Below are 17,593 nucleotides of genomic sequence, written 5' to 3'. Positions count from 1 at the left end.
CGGCGTGCCAGTCCAGGAACTTCACACCCGTGTGTGTGTGTGAAACCTGATAAGGTCTGGGGGTGGGGTGGGGGATCAGCCCAGCTGGCTGTGGCCATCTGGAATCGTGGCCACCAGGATGCCCCCGAGTTATCCTGGTCTATTGCCCCGTCTCACAGCATAGTTTCCCAACAGAGCACACAGAGACAAAAATCATCAGAGCTTTGCATTCCAGGGAGCCCTGCAACATGCCCCGCCACAAGCAGGTGGAGGAGGAGGGGGAGGAGGAGGAGGAGCAGGAGAGGAGGAGGAGGCGAGGGGGACGCAGAGGGGGACGCAGAGGTGGACGCAGGCTGAGACAGAGTGGGGGAGGGGGAGGTAGGGGGAGGGAGTGACTTCTTTTCCCGGGTCTCCCCACCCAGTCTGTTACCAGTGATGCCAGTGCCCTCCAGTCTGCATAGAAAGCCCCACAGGGCAGTGTTTGGGGGGCTTCCGGCTAGTTGAACACAGGGAGGTTTCAGGCGGCCGCTGCTCCCAAAGCAGGCATTCGAGTCCCGCACCCTTCCCTACACAGCTGACCCGGAGCTTCTCTTCCCCGTATCCTTTGTAATATCCTTAGTAATAAACTGGGTAGGTGTCGGTGAAGTGCTGTCCCCCAGGTAGAGTCAGTGTGTCCGCGGTGGGTGGGAACTGGGGCTTCTAGGGTGGTATTCTAGGGTTGCGCAAGGCGCAACCTGTGACACGCAGCTGGCATCTGCAGCCGGGTCTCGGGTCATCCTTGGGCACTTGGCCTCCCAACATGCGGGATCTCCAGGTCGATGGCGTCGCTACTGAACTCGAGGAGAGCCGCTGGTGTCACCGCAGAACTGACAGCTCGGTGTGTCCGTGCCAGGAGAACCTTGCCTGTGTTCGGGTCCCGGAGCTGATGTGTGTTGTGGGACTACAGAAAGAGGAGGCGCGCTTGGGGGAGAGGTTTGTTTCCATGGACCCAGAGCGTCCATCTAATTCCTCCTAGTGGTGGCAGGACTCGGGCTTCTGGACTTGCTCTTGACATATTCCCCTTAGGGTGGACACCCACCCCCACCCCCACCCCAGCCCCAGCCCCAGCCCCAGCCCCAGCCCCAAGATTCGCTCTCTTCCTGCCTGGGACCAAAGCGGGCCTTCTCTCTTCCCTCAGTCTCACGCGGGTTCTTGAGTATCTGCCCCGAACGCTTTGATGTGTGTGGAAGCGGTCCGGTTTCAGGCCAAGTCTGAGTTCAGGTGTCTCCGCTGCAACTGCTAAGGAGTGTGGAGGACCACCTGGAGGACTCTCCTCGAACAAAGAAGAACACTTATCTCCAGGTGGGCTAAAGCAGGCCAGGCCCTGTCTCCACGGGCTGATAAGGACAGAGCCCACCGAGCCATTACCTTTTTGCCTTCCATGGGCTCTAAGCCATGTAAATGGGGCTGGCCGAGGAGGTGCTGACGCGTGATCTTTGAAGCTCGGTGGCGGTCCCTGTTCCCCTGCCCCGTGACCCCCCAATCCAAACGTGGTTGAGCCGGGCGGGAAGCAGAGCCACCGCTCCAGGGCCGTCAACTGGGTTCCAGCCTCGAGGTGAGAGGCTACGGCTTCCCCGGGCATGAAGCTCTACACTACAGGTCAGAGCTGAAGCATCGCCCTCCGAACATGAAATGCTGCCTCAGTTGCCTTACGCAGATGGGTCTTTCTGCACGTTGGAGGGGTGGTTGCAGGTCTCGTGCGTGGCCCAGCTCACAGTACTCACGGCATTCCCGCCATTGTCGCAGTGGTTCATCCTCTAGCCACTGCCTTCTTCACGAATTAATAAAATCCGGGTTAGGCCCTGGGTCGAGGCCTTTGTTCCCGATGACCCTTCACCCTGGCCGGACTTAGGACCCCTCGGCGCGCCCGCACAGCCACCCCTCCCCGCCCCCGCCCCCGCCCCCAAGTATAAATGTGTCTCGGTGTCTTTAATTCTTGCCATGGGTTGCACCGGAAGTTGGTAGATCGGAAATCAACCTGCTAGAATTCCGATAACGTTTCCATGAGGTTACAAACATCAACTCCCCGCACGCTTGACGAAGAGCCCGGGGAAGGGATGTCTGCAAAGAAGGGTGTTTGTGGAAGCAGACATCAGACAGGAATCAGGTGGAGAGCTCTGAAATTCAGTCTCGGCCCTGCCCTACTGGGCCCCCCCACCAAGCCCCGACCCCATTGCTGCAATGTTAGGTGGGGCTGGGGCATCAGGTTAGGCCTCTGAGCCTCAGAGTCATCACCTGGTTGTTTGTTGGTTTGTGTGGTGTGGGTTCGTTGGTTGTTTCCTTTGCTGTTTTCTCAGTATTAGGATCGAACGCAGGGGCTCAGGCGTGCTCTCAAGCACTCTGCCACCGAGCTGCATTCCCAGCCCGTGTGCGCCTGTCCCCGTGGACGGGACGAGCTCTGCTAGCTCCGCCGTGGACACAGCCGAGCTCACTTTCCTTGACTGCGGCGGCAGGCCTTGGTAGACTTGGTTTCATGGGCCCGCCATTGGCTCTGGACTTTGGGGGGCCAGCAAAGAGAGTTCTCAGAGCTAGGTGCTGGAAGGTCTCCTTCGCTGGAAGGAGGTGGGGCTTCGGGAGTTATGAGAGAGTGGGGTGGGGTGGAGTGGGGTGGGGCGGGGCGGGGCGGAGCGCTCGGGGTGGGGGGGGCGGGAGAGAGCTGGTGCAGGGCTGAAACTCCGCCAGACTGAGAGAGGGTGGCGGCAGCATTATCCTTCCCAGGTCTGGTCCTCGAGAATAAACACACACACACACACACACACCCGGCGACCTGTTATGGCAGGTGCGCTCGAGGACCCACAAGGGGACAGTTCGGCAATGTGGGTCCCTCCCTTCTCTACAAAGGCCCAGCTGTAGGCCACGAGCCGCTTTCCTGAAAGCATAGAGTTCTCTGCTGGAATAGGCAGCGGCCCCAAAGACCCTGTGACTGAAACACCCACTGCAGAGGAAATAACATTGTCAAGAACCAATAGCGGGAGCCCCACAGGCACGTCCCGCATCCTAGCGCAGGGAAGGCCATGGGCGGGCGGGCGGGCGAGAGGACCGCTGGGGCTTGGAGGCCTGCTTCGGCTAATAGTGAGTGTGAGTCCCCGTCAGGAGGAGGAGGAGGAGGAGGAGGAGGAGGAGGAGGAGGAGGAGGAGGAGGAGGAGGAAGAGGAGGAGGAGGAGGAGGAGGAGGAGGAGGAGGACGACGGCGACGACGACGACGACGACGACGACGACGACGATGGCGGCGACGCCAGGAAGGAACAAGAAACATCAACAGACGGGGTCACAGCATGTGGAAGAGCTTCTGCACAGTAGAAGAGGCGACCAACCGTGAAGAAACTGTCCACGCCATGGGAACACGTTTCCTCCCAATATCCTTCAGGCAGATATCCAGAACAGCGCAGGGGTTCCTTTTAGAGTTCCAGGGCCCAAACTGCAACCTCAAGCCCACTCGTTTCGTTTATCGCCAAGTGGTAACCCTGCCACGTGACTCGAGTGCGGAGGATTCAGTTGAGGAAAACCAACTCAGACGCGAGTGAACATCTTTGGTCTTCAAAGGAAGCCACCACCATATCTCCCTCATACACACACGCACAGGCACACTCGCACGCGCGTGCACGCACACACACACTCACACACACACACACACACACACACACACACACACACACACACACGATCGGTCTGGCCACCAGCGTGGAAGTATGCATATATCAAGAACTCAAAACATGAGGACTCCCCGCAACAGTAGAAAAGACCCGATCGAAACATGGGGATCCTGAAAATAGTAAGATAGGCACGTGAAGGAGGAGGACAAATGCTGGATCCCTGAAAACGTGTTCAGCAGCTCTGGCCGGCAGAGCAAGAGCAATGAAAAGAGTACCGAGTCCACCTCCCTCCAGAAGGGAGGGCTCCCATCCGGCAATCAAAGCACAGCCAGCCAAGGGCGGAGGGTGAGTCTGCAGGGAGAAGTCTGCGGTTCTTCGTGGGTGGGCGGGAAGAAGCTCGAGTGGTAGGGGCACTACGTAGGGAAATCAGTGTGGGGAGGCCTGGAAAGACCAGGGGCAGAAATTCCGCTCCACCCCAGCTATCTGCTTTCTAGGCTCCTTGCCGAAGGAGCCAAGGACATCTCACGTCACAGGGCCTCCTTTCTCGGGAGGAGCACCTGCCCTTGGCGCTCGGGCGCGCCCCGGGTCTCTCCCTCTGATACAACCTGTCTGTCCCCTCTCTTTCCCCCAAAGAGACAGCACCAGCACGGTACAGTGATACACGTGTACCCGTGTTCACGGCAGCACGATTGGCAAGAGCCGAGTCACGGAAAGAGGCCGCGTGTGCACTGGCCGACGACTGACTGGGTGAGGCAAACGTGGTATGTGTGTGTGCACGATGGCGCCACTACGTTGCCACGCAGGATCAACTCGAGGAGCCATCAGCAGGGGAAACCCGGGGGTGCACGCTGCACCATAACAGCGGCAAGTGCGATCCATCCATCCATCCGACACGCAAGCCCAAAGAGCGCGTGGTTCGTCCGATAGTTGAAATGGAAAACTACAAACCAAAAGAGTTTTTGGAAAGACAGGGCATGCAAAACAGGGCAGGGAGCGAGGTCTTGTGCAAAAGTCAAGGAAGGAGACAGGAGACTGCTAGATTGAGGCAGAGAGGTTCGCGAAGGGCCACGCAGAAAGCGGAAGACGCGTGCTGAGGATGGCTTTGGCTTTTGGAACCGTGCTGTCTCCCGTGCGGTGATGTGGTTTTCCACAGAGACACGCAGCCCCGCACGTCCCGGAGAGGAGAGAAGCAGGCGTGAAAGCAGCAAAAGCACAGGCTAGAAAGCATGGCGAGCGTGCAAGGCGCCGCCCCTGCCCGTGAGGATAAGCGTGCAAGGAGAAAGCAGAGCAAGAGAGAAGCAGAGAAACAGAATAGGCCAAGGCAGACCAGGCACCAGGCGGGCGTGAAGCAGGGCCAAAGAGACAGCCAGCGCGCGACTCAACAGCAACGAGCCAGCTACCAGGCAAGGGCTGGTGAAGCAATGCTGCGCTGATGGCTGCTGATGGCGGTGACAGCAGAGCCGACCCTCGCATACAAAGGCGAGCGGACACAAGGGCTTCCTTTTGCACAGGCGGTCGTTTCCCCGGGGAGGGGTGCACCGTTCCTGGAGGTACTGCAATACCAGGTCGATGCGTGGAGTGGACGGAGCAAGCTCCTATTCCATCTCCCAGCTCCAAAAATCCATTTAATATATTGTCCTCGGATAGAGGACGTATCAGATATTAAACTGATAAGAACAGATACTACACTTGATCTTAGCCAAAAGGCCGAGAAGCGATGCCGCCCGGCTCCCCCGCACTTCTTGCCGTCCTCCCGCGCTCCACATTTCACGCCCGGTGACAAAAACAACCCTCACTCCGCCTCTCTCGGCCTCTTGCTCCTGCACACCCATGCGCACACCGTCCTACTCGTCCTACTCGGGTGCACGCTTCTCATTTCACGCAGTTTTCCGGGCCAGCTTCTCGCCCCTCTTACGCCCTCCCGGCGTCCCCGGCACTCGGTCCCGCCGCTCATCTGCATGACCCGCCCTTCCTTCCCCGAGGAGGCGTGGCTGCGCCCGCCGACCCCGCCCTCCCGACCGGCTCTGCGCCTGACCGGCGGGGGGCGGGGCGCTGGGAGCCGCTTCCTGCTTGCTGTCCCCGCCCAGTCAGGACAGCCGACCAGACGCCGCGAGACGGGAGGAGGCGGGACGTGGCGGGGGGCGGGGGCGGGCAGGGGGGCCCCGGAGGCGTGCAGAGGGCTCGCCGCGGGAGGGGACGACGTGGGGGGGAGGCTGCAGGGGGGGGGCGTGGCCAGGCGGCGCCAGCGTGCGGGCCTTCCCGCAGAGAAAGCGGGTGGCGAGACACGTGGCGCCACTAGCGCCGCCAACTGTGTGCTCATCCCGGGCCTCCTTCGTTCCTGGGCCCGGCTGGGGAGCGGGTGAACCGAGCGAGGACGGTCCTCCCCTCCCCGCTCGCGGTGCGCTGACTGACTCAGAGGAGAGAGCCCCTGGGGGTGGGGGTGGGGGTGGGGGTGGGGGTGGGGGGGGCACCGTCTCGACTGCGGGCGTGGAGGCAGAAGATCTGGCTGGATAGAGGCGGCAGGACACCCGGTGGCTGCGGGCGCACGCCCTGGGAAGAAGCCCGAGGTCAAGGCCCCGGGGAAGGGGAAGGCGGGGATGGAGTGTCCCTTGGAGAGGGACACCCTCCGGAGTAGCCCTCCTGCCATCCCTCGGCACTCGGGGGTGGGGGCGGGGGTTCAAGCGGCGGGAGGGTCGGCTCCCAAGTTGGACCCCACTCGGGAAATGGAACGCAAGTTAGGAGACCTTGTCCCACACGAGGATGTTTTTTTTCAGTGTGGCTAACTCAAAAGTGTAAACGTGCCCTTATTGTCCACCCCCCGCTGTGGACCGAAACGCAGAGAGACCAGTCAGTTTTCCAGGGTGACACAGCTAAACTGCATCACGGTCCAGGCCCAGACTTCCACCCAAGCAATCCCTCGAAACCCCCTGGCGTCTCGTGGCTTCAGAGCAGACTGGGGAGCACGGGTCGAGTCGAGTACCAGGAATAAGCGAGAGAGGAGTTAGCATTTTCTTAGGCTTGGAGCACAGTGGCCCTCAGATGGAGTCGGGAAGGCCCCCGACAGCCTGCCCAGTCAAGACCCTCCAGGGACCCCAGGGGGAAACCAAAAATGCGGCAGGTGTCTTTGGGCTGTCTGGGACACACACCGGAGCACTATCCAGACAGGATAGTCGAGGGCGGGCACACGGGCCCTGCAGGGGACACTGCGTGAGCACTGGATAGACCAGATCCTGACAGAAAAGAAAAAGAACCAACACATGGATACATATCCATATCCATCCAGCCAGCCAGCCAGCCAGGCATCCATCCATCCATCCAAATATACATACACTCAGATACACACACACACACAGCGCTCAGTTCAGCAGCACATATACTAAAATTGGCATGATACAGACATCAGCCAGGCCCCTGCGCAAGTGAAGCGTCCCATAGTTTTAAAAACCAAACCAAAGAACCAACTGAACTATATACAGTCTCCATGTAAGGCGGGGATCGTGTTCTTCTGTGTCTTCCACAAGGGCCCGGGCCCTTCCACAAGCTCCCTCGTGAGTCCCTTCAGAACCCCTAGGCCAAGAGCTCTGGTTAGGTATCCTACTCAGAACACCCTCCCGGCTAGGCTAGTGGAGGCTCCCTTCCCTTTACTGCGTGCACTTTCTTGCCTTTCTCACTGTGGAAGAAACAGGCTCATACCCTGCCTCCTCCTGCGTTGTCCAGTTTCATTCTTTGTCAGCATGGGACAGGGCTCCAGCGCTCCTCTCACTGCAACACCTCTGGAGGGAAAGAGGTCACTTAGGAAGAAGCTACATGGGGAAACGTCAAGCACTCAGGAATGCCTTCAGTGTGCGCCAGAGAGAGCCAGCTCTCATCTGTCACGTCACGTGTACAGTGTTGTGAAGGGCTCCCCTCACCGCAGCCCACCCCCCCTCCCCTCCGCCCACCCTGGGCCTTCCTAATTTCATGGCCGCTTCGCCCCGCTGGCTTTCCCTGCCTACCGGGGAGCGTCTGGCATGGGGATATAGATACGTGGCCACCTCTTCGCACAGGTTCCGGGGTTTGTTTTCCACCTGTTTGGGGTGGGGGTGGGGGTGGGGGTGGGGGTGGGGTGGGGGTGGGGCGAGGGGTTACCAGAAATGGAACTCGGGACCTCACGCTTCTCGGGGAAGGCGCCCCACCACTGAGTTAAATCCCCGGGCCCTGTTTTCCATCGTGATGAGGTTGTTGGATGCTCTCTCCTCAGCGCCAGTGACATACACACTCTGGCACGTACTTTGTGGCGAGTGTGTATGTGCAGAAGAGCTGAGGGGTCAGATGGGACCACGCGTACTGGGTGCTGAGTCCCCTGAGTCCGCGTGCCCTGACCTCCACCTCCACTCCCCCCACCCCCAGCTCTTGATCTCTGCACTGTGTTTACTGGTCCGCCTCCTGCCCATCTGGTTTCCCTGAGCAGGGGCTGTTCTGCAGCGCAGGGCCGAGGGCACCGGTTAGTGGAAAGCAATCTTTGTCCCCCTCTCCCAGGGAACACACATCTTTTCAGGCCGAACTCATCTTTGATCCTCTCTCTGCCTGTGTCTCTGTCTGTCTGTCTGTCTGTCTGTCTGTCTGTCCGTCCGTCCGTCTGTCTGTATCTGTGTCTGTGTGTCTGTGTGTCTGTGTGTCTCTCTGCCCTTTCCATCCGTCTTGCAGGTGAGCCACACCAAGAGCTGACCTGCTTTCCCTTGTTTTCAAACGCGGTGAAATCACTTCCTGTTTTTCCCTTTTCGGGCTTCTAAGCTTGGCCACAGAAGCCCAACAAATGTGTCCACGTGAGCCCAGAGCAGGGTAATCTGCAGCCGCTCTGGCCCTCATCTGGCATCCAGTCCACCACCTCTGTGTCAGGATCCCTGGAGGGCCACAGGCACCTCTCGTGGCCGAAGGCACAGGCCTCCCAGACCCTCGTTCCCTGACCTCCTGGGCTGTCTCGGACCTCGGGGTGGGCCCCCCTGGGATTGCAGGAGGGATGGAAGGGCCGGAGAGTCACCAGGAGGTGCTGTGCCCGGTTGCTAGTCCTCAGTGGTGGTATGTCTGGCAAAGGCGCAGTTGGGGGCAAGCAGCGGGGTGTGGTTGCCCTCACGGTGCCCTAGGGCAGGGGCCGTGAGGGCCCAAGTGGGGGCCCAGTGTCTTTCGGGTCCCGAGACCCGTCAGCCCGAAGAAACCTCATGCCGCAACGCAAGGCCCGGCCCTGCTCCGCTCCGCTCCGCTCCGCTCTGCGGCAGGCTGCTGGACCCTAGGCCTCGGAGCTGCTCCGTGGCCTCCATACCCTTCTCAGAGCAGGGTGCCATGCCTTCTCCCGTCCCCCCACCCCCGGAGGCCGGAGGCCGGAGGCTTCCCCTGGTGCTCTGCATGGGCTTTGGCCGGGAGAGCTGCTTTGCCAGGTCTCAGGAGGACGGCCTCTTCGTCCTCCCCCGAGGGCTGCCTGGGCTCCAGCGAGTCCTCCCGTGCCTCTCAGTCCTCAGCGTCCCCTCTGTTGAGGTGACCGTGTTCCTGGTCTCCGGCCAGTCCGGACGTTGCTGGGGCCCACCTGGACGCAGCCCCAGCCCCAGCCCCAGCCTAGCTACCCTAATCCCCGCCGGCCTCTGGGCCTTTGGCCACTGAGGGCCACTCGCTTTGCCTTGCTGGAGGACCCACTTTCCCTGGCTTCAGCCACTTGTGGTTTTGTGGTCTTTCGGGTGCAGGCGTGTTGGTCGCCCCCTACCTCTGCTGCCTGCTTCTCGCCGCCCCTCCACCCAACCCCGTTTCCCACTTGGCCACCGTGGTGCTCCTGCCCGTCTCACACAGAGCCCTTGCCTCCTCCCTCCACGGGGCTCCCCATGCACCCTCAGCCTCCGGAACCTGCTGCCTCCTCCGCTTCTGCTTTCTTCTTGCTCACCCCCAAATGCAGGCCTCCCCAAGCACCAGGCTCCCGTGCCAAGGCACTTGGCACTGGACGCTTGTGGCCACGCGGACGTTGCGCAGACACCGCCACGTAGCTGAGCCCTTCATCCACTTTCACCCTGCAGCCTCCTGCCGCCTCAGCATGCCCTGCGCTTTACATTAGAGACCCTCAGTCCACGTGCGGGAAGCCAGACTCAATGTGGATCTTCTGGGGAAATAACGTGTCTTTTCATGGGAACGCGCAGGCAGCCACGCTCGACCGCACACGCAGGCACGTATGCACGCACGTATGTATGCACGCACGCACGCAGGCCCGGATGGAGATGGAGACGCAGCCGCAGCAGCACGGGAGAAAACGGAAGGAAAGGAGAGCCCCCGGGAGGGAGTGTTTTGTGCCCGTGACTTCCAGCTGTGGGGACACGGGCCGGCCGGCCGGCCGTGGGGGAGGAAGGAAGGCTTTGGGAGGAGGGAAAGCAGTGTGAAGCCCCCGCCCTCCGGTCCGGTCCGGTCCGGTCCGGTCCGGTCCGGTCCGTTCTGGTTTGGTTCAGGACTCTGTGGAGGGGGACACGCACACCCACTCCCACACCCACACCCACACCCACACCCAGCGGCAGCCCCCGGGCGCTTTGGCTTCGCCCCTGGGCTCTGCTCCAGGACTTCAGTTTAGGGTAGGGCTTCTGTTGGCTGGAAAGGCTACCCGTGGCGCCCTTTCGCGTCCCCCCACTCCACGCCTTCGGAGCGGTATGTAGGTCGTCTCTCCGTTGGACTCAGGAACTGGGAGTTGAAAAGCGAACTCGTTTCCGAAGCTGTTTTTCCCAAGCCGCTCCTTGATGTCCCGTCCCCACTCCGGGGCCGCCTCCTGCAAAGCCCTTTCTGCATCCGCCCTCTCCTCTCCTCGGTAGGTAAGGTCCCGCGGGGACCGGGATGTTCTCGGCTGCCTTCTGCGTGGACGGAGTCCACTCGTCCCCCCCCCCTCCCGTCCTCACTGCACAGCAGGCGCTGTGGTAGACGAAAGACCCCCGAATCATGTAAAACCCTGGTGCCTTGTTAAGGAACCGATGCCACCACCAGCACCAGCACCAGCACCAGCACCAGCACCACCACCACCACCACCACCACCACCGTGTTCTCCCGGGGAGGCAGCGGCGGTGGTGCAGGGAGCCTCGCCAAGGCGCTCTAGTCACAGGTGAGGCTTTGGGCACCGCGGATGTTTGTGGTGGTTCGCTGCCTGCCGTTCACCCACTGTTATGGTTTGATAACTAGTGGTCAACTTAACGCCAGCTGGATTACATCAGCATGCATTGAGAGAAGATGCTCCACCTGAGAAGGGTTGCCAGGATAAATAAGTGGAGAAGAGAGGTGTGGAGAGGGATGGAGGCGTTATGGAGGCATTGTTAGTTCTCCTACAAGTTGCTGTCTGAGCTGTTGGTTCTCCTGGAGAAGCTTTGGTTTTCACATGGAGCATTGCTTCCTGGCTCCGGAGGGGAAGACATGTGCTGCCTGGTCTCCAGGATGAACTCGTCACGCTGCTTCCTGGCACGTACCCGACCCCGACTGTGCTTGTCGTCGGAGGAGCGAGCTCGGGGCCTCCGTGTCGCTGAGGACAGCTGTGGTTCCATTCAGGACAGCCCCACTCTTTGTTGTGAGTGTGACTTCTCGGCTCCAGCGTGGAACCCTCATCCCACTAGCACAGCTCCTTCATCCTGCTGGCATAGACTTTCTGGCTTCCACCGCTGACCCTTGGGTCTTCCCGGCACGAATCCGTAAAAGAGACTGGCATGAGTCCTTGTGGGCCCTGGACTTCCAGTTGGACTCGTGGAGGCGTTGTCCTGAGCTCTGGGTTTTTATCTGGACTCATGTGGGACATTGCCGTGGGGTTTAGGCTCTTGACTTATATAATCTATGTCGTTGGTGTTGCGGATAGATTTCCTGCATTCTCCTGTGTTAACTTCCGGTGACCATTATAAAAATATTATAAACTCCATGTCCTGATCTGAATTGTTCTCTGTGTACAACCCCTGACTACAACACCCACCATGAACTGTAGCCACGGAAGGCAGCGATCCTACTGCCACCTCACAGAGGAGAGAGCGGCTTGCAGCCTGCCGTGAAAAGTGCTCTTCCCCGCGCCACCCTCACCACCGCCGCCACCACCACCATCCCCTGACCCCCAGGGTGACCCAGCGGGCAACCGTGACCGGCAGCACATCTGGGGTCCTGTGCCCCGCGCACTGGGGGCCACAGTTCTTGGGCGGGAGCGTGGGGTGGGGGAGCGGGTATTAGAGGACGGAAGACTTGAGAACAACATGGGTGTGGCATACGAGCCCAACAGAGGCATTAAAAATCCTAGCGTGAAGCTGAACACGTCTTTCTCCCGGTCTACTCAGGAAGGGCTCGTCTTAAGCCTGTACCTTGGTGAGGGTCTCCAAGAATTCATTCATTTTCCAGGGGTCACTGGACTCCCAATCTGGGCGGAGCTTCAGAGGCCTGAGCTAAGTAACCCGCAAAGACCTCAGGCCCTTTGGCTTTCAAGAGAAGTAAGTGGTCATCGTCCCAACCACTGAATCTCTTTCTCTAGGCCACACAGAGAGTGACAGTGGGTCGAGGTACTTGGGCACTGCATTTAATTCTGTCCGTCCAGAGACTGGCAGGGCGGCGTGCCAGTCCAGGAACTTCACACCCGTGTGTGTGTGTGAAACCTGATAAGGTCTGGGGGTGGGGTGGGGGATCAGCCCAGCTGGCTGTGGCCATCTGGAATCGTGGCCACCAGGATGCCCCCGAGTTATCCTGGTCTATTGCCCCGTCTCACAGCATAGTTTCCCAACAGAGCACACAGAGACAAAAATCATCAGAGCTTTGCATTCCAGGGAGCCCTGCAACATGCCCCGCCACAAGCAGGTGGAGGAGGAGGGGGAGGAGGAGGAGGAGCAGGAGAGGAGGAGGAGGCGAGGGGGACGCAGAGGGGGACGCAGAGGTGGACGCAGGCTGAGACAGAGTGGGGGAGGGGGAGGTAGGGGGAGGGAGTGACTTCTTTTCCCGGGTCTCCCCACCCAGTCTGTTACCAGTGATGCCAGTGCCCTCCAGTCTGCATAGAAAGCCCCACAGGGCAGTGTTTGGGGGGCTTCCGGCTAGTTGAACACAGGGAGGTTTCAGGCGGCCGCTGCTCCCAAAGCAGGCATTCGAGTCCCGCACCCTTCCCTACACAGCTGACCCGGAGCTTCTCTTCCCCGTATCCTTTGTAATATCCTTAGTAATAAACTGGGTAGGTGTCGGTGAAGTGCTGTCCCCCAGGTAGAGTCAGTGTGTCCGCGGTGGGTGGGAACTGGGGCTTCTAGGGTGGTATTCTAGGGTTGCGCAAGGCGCAACCTGTGACACGCAGCTGGCATCTGCAGCCGGGTCTCGGGTCATCCTTGGGCACTTGGCCTCCCAACATGCGGGATCTCCAGGTCGATGGCGTCGCTACTGAACTCGAGGAGAGCCGCTGGTGTCACCGCAGAACTGACAGCTCGGTGTGTCCGTGCCAGGAGAACCTTGCCTGTGTTCGGGTCCCGGAGCTGATGTGTGTTGTGGGACTACAGAAAGAGGAGGCGCGCTTGGGGGAGAGGTTTGTTTCCATGGACCCAGAGCGTCCATCTAATTCCTCCTAGTGGTGGCAGGACTCGGGCTTCTGGACTTGCTCTTGACATATTCCCCTTAGGGTGGACACCCACCCCCACCCCCACCCCAGCCCCAGCCCCAGCCCCAGCCCCAGCCCCAAGATTCGCTCTCTTCCTGCCTGGGACCAAAGCGGGCCTTCTCTCTTCCCTCAGTCTCACGCGGGTTCTTGAGTATCTGCCCCGAACGCTTTGATGTGTGTGGAAGCGGTCCGGTTTCAGGCCAAGTCTGAGTTCAGGTGTCTCCGCTGCAACTGCTAAGGAGTGTGGAGGACCACCTGGAGGACTCTCCTCGAACAAAGAAGAACACTTATCTCCAGGTGGGCTAAAGCAGGCCAGGCCCTGTCTCCACGGGCTGATAAGGACAGAGCCCACCGAGCCATTACCTTTTTGCCTTCCATGGGCTCTAAGCCATGTAAATGGGGCTGGCCGAGGAGGTGCTGACGCGTGATCTTTGAAGCTCGGTGGCGGTCCCTGTTCCCCTGCCCCGTGACCCCCCAATCCAAACGTGGTTGAGCCGGGCGGGAAGCAGAGCCACCGCTCCAGGGCCGTCAACTGGGTTCCAGCCTCGAGGTGAGAGGCTACGGCTTCCCCGGGCATGAAGCTCTACACTACAGGTCAGAGCTGAAGCATCGCCCTCCGAACATGAAATGCTGCCTCAGTTGCCTTACGCAGATGGGTCTTTCTGCACGTTGGAGGGGTGGTTGCAGGTCTCGTGCGTGGCCCAGCTCACAGTACTCACGGCATTCCCGCCATTGTCGCAGTGGTTCATCCTCTAGCCACTGCCTTCTTCACGAATTAATAAAATCCGGGTTAGGCCCTGGGTCGAGGCCTTTGTTCCCGATGACCCTTCACCCTGGCCGGACTTAGGACCCCTCGGCGCGCCCGCACAGCCACCCCTCCCCGCCCCCGCCCCCGCCCCCAAGTATAAATGTGTCTCGGTGTCTTTAATTCTTGCCATGGGTTGCACCGGAAGTTGGTAGATCGGAAATCAACCTGCTAGAATTCCGATAACGTTTCCATGAGGTTACAAACATCAACTCCCCGCACGCTTGACGAAGAGCCCGGGGAAGGGATGTCTGCAAAGAAGGGTGTTTGTGGAAGCAGACATCAGACAGGAATCAGGTGGAGAGCTCTGAAATTCAGTCTCGGCCCTGCCCTACTGGGCCCCCCCACCAAGCCCCGACCCCATTGCTGCAATGTTAGGTGGGGCTGGGGCATCAGGTTAGGCCTCTGAGCCTCAGAGTCATCACCTGGTTGTTTGTTGGTTTGTGTGGTGTGGGTTCGTTGGTTGTTTCCTTTGCTGTTTTCTCAGTATTAGGATCGAACGCAGGGGCTCAGGCGTGCTCTCAAGCACTCTGCCACCGAGCTGCATTCCCAGCCCGTGTGCGCCTGTCCCCGTGGACGGGACGAGCTCTGCTAGCTCCGCCGTGGACACAGCCGAGCTCACTTTCCTTGACTGCGGCGGCAGGCCTTGGTAGACTTGGTTTCATGGGCCCGCCATTGGCTCTGGACTTTGGGGGGCCAGCAAAGAGAGTTCTCAGAGCTAGGTGCTGGAAGGTCTCCTTCGCTGGAAGGAGGTGGGGCTTCGGGAGTTATGAGAGAGTGGGGTGGGGTGGAGTGGGGTGGGGCGGGGCGGGGCGGAGCGCTCCGTGTGGGGGGGGGGGCGGGAGAGAGCTGGTGCAGGGCTGAAACTCCGCCAGACTGAGAGAGGGTGGCGGCAGCATTATCCTTCCCAGGTCTGGTCCTCGAGAATAAACACACACACACACACACACACCCGGCGACCTGTTATGGCAGGTGCGCTCGAGGACCCACAAGGGGCCAGTTCGGCAATGTGGGTCCCTCCCTTCTCTACAAAGGCCCAGCTGTAGGCCACGAGCCGCTTTCCTGAAAGCATAGAGTTCTCTGCTGGAATAGGCAGCGGCCCCAAAGACCCTGTGACTGAAACACCCACTGCAGAGGAAATAACATTGTCAAGAACCAATAGCGGGAGCCCCACAGGCACGTCCCGCATCCTAGCGCAGGGAAGGCCATGGGCGGGCGGGCGAGAGGACCGCTGGGGATTGGAGGCCTGCTTCGGCTAATAGTGAGTGTGAGTCCCCGTCAGGAGGAGGAGGAGGAGGAGGAGGAGGAGGAGGAGGAGGAGGAGGAGGAGGAGGAAGAGGAGGAGGAGGAGGAGGAGGAGGAGGAGGACGACGACGACGACGACGACGACGACGACGACGACGATGGCGGCGACGCCAGGAAGGAACAAGAAACATCAACAGACGGGGTCACAGCATGTGGAAGAGCTTCTGCACAGTAGAAGAGGCGACCAACCGTGAAGAAACTGTCCACGCCATGGGAACACGTTTCCTCCCAATATCCTTCAGGCAGATATCCAGAACAGCGCAGGGGTTCCTTTTAGAGTTCCAGGGCCCAAACTGCAACCTCAAGCCCACTCGTTTCGTTTATCGCCAAGTGGTAACCCTGCCACGTGACTCGAGTGCGGAGGATTCAGTTGAGGAAAACCAACTCAGACGCGAGTGAACATCTTTGGTCTTCAAAGGAAGCCACCACCATATCTCCCTCATACACACACGCACAGGCACACTCGCACGCGCGTGCACGCACACACACACTCACACACACACACACACACACACACACACACACACACACGATCGGTCTGGCCACCAGCGTGGAAGTATGCATATATCAAGAACTCAAAACATGAGGACTCCCCGCAACAGTAGAAAAGACCCGATCGAAACATGGGGATCCTGAAAATAGTAAGATAGGCACGTGAAGGAGGAGGACAAATGCTGGATCCCTGAAAACGTGTTCAGCAGCTCTGGCCGGCAGAGCAAGAGCAATGAAAAGAGTACCGAGTCCACCTCCCTCCAGAAGGGAGGGCTCCCATCCGGCAATCAAAGCACAGCCAGCCAAGGGCGGAGGGTGAGTCTGCAGGGAGAAGTCTGCGGTTCTTCGTGGGTGGGCGGGAAGAAGCTCGAGTGGTAGGGGCACTACGTAGGGAAATCAGTGTGGGGAGGCCTGGAAAGACCAGGGGCAGAAATTCCGCTCCACCCCAGCTATCTGCTTTCTAGGCTCCTTGCCGAAGGAGCCAAGGACATCTCACGTCACAGGGCCTCCTTTCTCGGGAGGAGCACCTGCCCTTGGCGCTCGGGCGCGCCCCGGGTCTCTCCCTCTGATACAACCTGTCTGTCCCCTCTCTTTCCCCCAAAGAGACAGCACCAGCACGGTACAGTGATACACGTGTACCCGTGTTCACGGCAGCACGATTGGCAAGAGCCGAGTCACGGAAAGAGGCCGCGTGTGCACTGGCCGACGACTGACTGGGTGAGGCAAACGTGGTATGTGTGTGTGCACGATGGCGCCACTACGTTGCCACGCAGGATCAACTCGAGGAGCCATCAGCAGGGGAAACCCGGGGGTGCACGCTGCACCATAACAGCGGCAAGTGCGATCCATCCATCCATCCGACACGCAAGCCCAAAGAGCGCGTGGTTCGTCCGATAGTTGAAATGGAAAACTACAAACCAAAAGAGTTTTTGGAAAGACAGGGCATGCAAAACAGGGCAGGGAGCGAGGTCTTGTGCAAAAGTCAAGGAAGGAGACAGGAGACTGCTAGATTGAGGCAGAGAGGTTCGCGAAGGGCCACGCAGAAAGCGGAAGACGCGTGCTGAGGATGGCTTTGGCTTTTGGAACCGTGCTGTCTCCCGTGCGGTGATGTGGTTTTCCACAGAGACACGCAGCCCCGCACGTCCCGGAGAGGAGAGAAGCAGGCGTGAAAGCAGCAAAAGCACAGGCTAGAAAGCATGGCGAGCGTGCAAGGCGCCGCCCCTGCCCGTGAGGATAAGCGTGCAAGGAGAAAGCAGAGCAAGAGAGAAGCAGAGAAACAGAATAGGCCAAGGCAGACCAGGCACCAGGCGGGCGTGAAGCAGGGCCAAAGAGACAGCCAGCGCGCGACTCAACAGCAACGAGCCAGCTACCAGGCAAGGGCTGGTGAAGCAATGCTGCGCTGATGGCTGCTGATGGCGGTGACAGCAGAGCCGACCCTCGCATACAAAGGCGAGCGGACACAAGGGCTTCCTTTTGCACAGGCGGTCATTTCCCCGGGGAGGGGTGCACCGTTCCTGGAGGTACTGCAATACCAGGTCGATGCGTGGAGTGGACGGAGCAAGCTCCTATTCCATCTCCCAGCTCCAAAAATCCATTTAATATATTGTCCTCGGATAGAGGACGTATCAGATATTAAACTGATAAGAACAGATACTACACTTGATCTTAGCCAAAAGGCCGAGAAGCGATGCTACCCGGCTCCCCCGCACTTCTTGCCGTCCTCCCGCGCTCCACATTTCACGCCCGGTGACAAAAACAACCCTCACTCCGCCTCTCTCGGCCTCTTGCTCC

At 59.8% G+C, this 17,593-nt stretch overlaps 1 long non-coding RNA gene and 2 other non-coding genes across 5 annotated transcripts; 1 reads left to right on the top strand and 2 right to left on the bottom strand.

Moving 5' to 3' along the window:
- Positions 1-5,139: 5,139 nt before the first annotated feature.
- Positions 5,140-5,330, bottom strand: LOC134473378 (U2 spliceosomal RNA). Its single transcript, XR_010043630.1, has one exon. It is a non-coding gene; the product is annotated as a U2 spliceosomal RNA (small nuclear RNA).
- A 2,385-nt stretch (positions 5,331-7,715) lies between these two features.
- On the top strand, positions 7,716-11,508 carry LOC134473326 (uncharacterized). 3 transcript variants are annotated; one of them, XR_010043552.1, is made up of 3 exons: positions 7,716-8,094; positions 9,650-10,710; positions 10,788-11,508. It is a non-coding gene; the product is annotated as an uncharacterized LOC134473326 (long non-coding RNA). The 3 variants fall into 3 exon arrangements; XR_010043551.1 differs by having other exon boundaries at positions 8,298-10,710; XR_010043550.1 differs by having other exon boundaries at positions 7,716-10,710.
- Positions 11,509-17,300: 5,792 nt separating this feature from the next.
- Positions 17,301-17,491, bottom strand: LOC134473377 (U2 spliceosomal RNA). The gene has a single exon (XR_010043629.1). It is a non-coding gene; the product is annotated as a U2 spliceosomal RNA (small nuclear RNA).
- Between the last annotated feature and the right edge of the window lie 102 nt (positions 17,492-17,593).

The sequence above is a fragment of the Cavia porcellus genome, unplaced genomic scaffold (assembly GCF_034190915.1).
Source record: "Cavia porcellus strain 051 isolate PalLab524CR breed Dunkin Hartley unplaced genomic scaffold, mCavPor4.1 scaffold_26, whole genome shotgun sequence".
NCBI classification, from domain to species: Eukaryota; Metazoa; Chordata; class Mammalia; order Rodentia; family Caviidae; genus Cavia; species Cavia porcellus.
The sequence above is the reverse complement of the archived record's forward strand: the minus strand, read 5'-3'. Positions and strand labels throughout refer to the sequence as shown.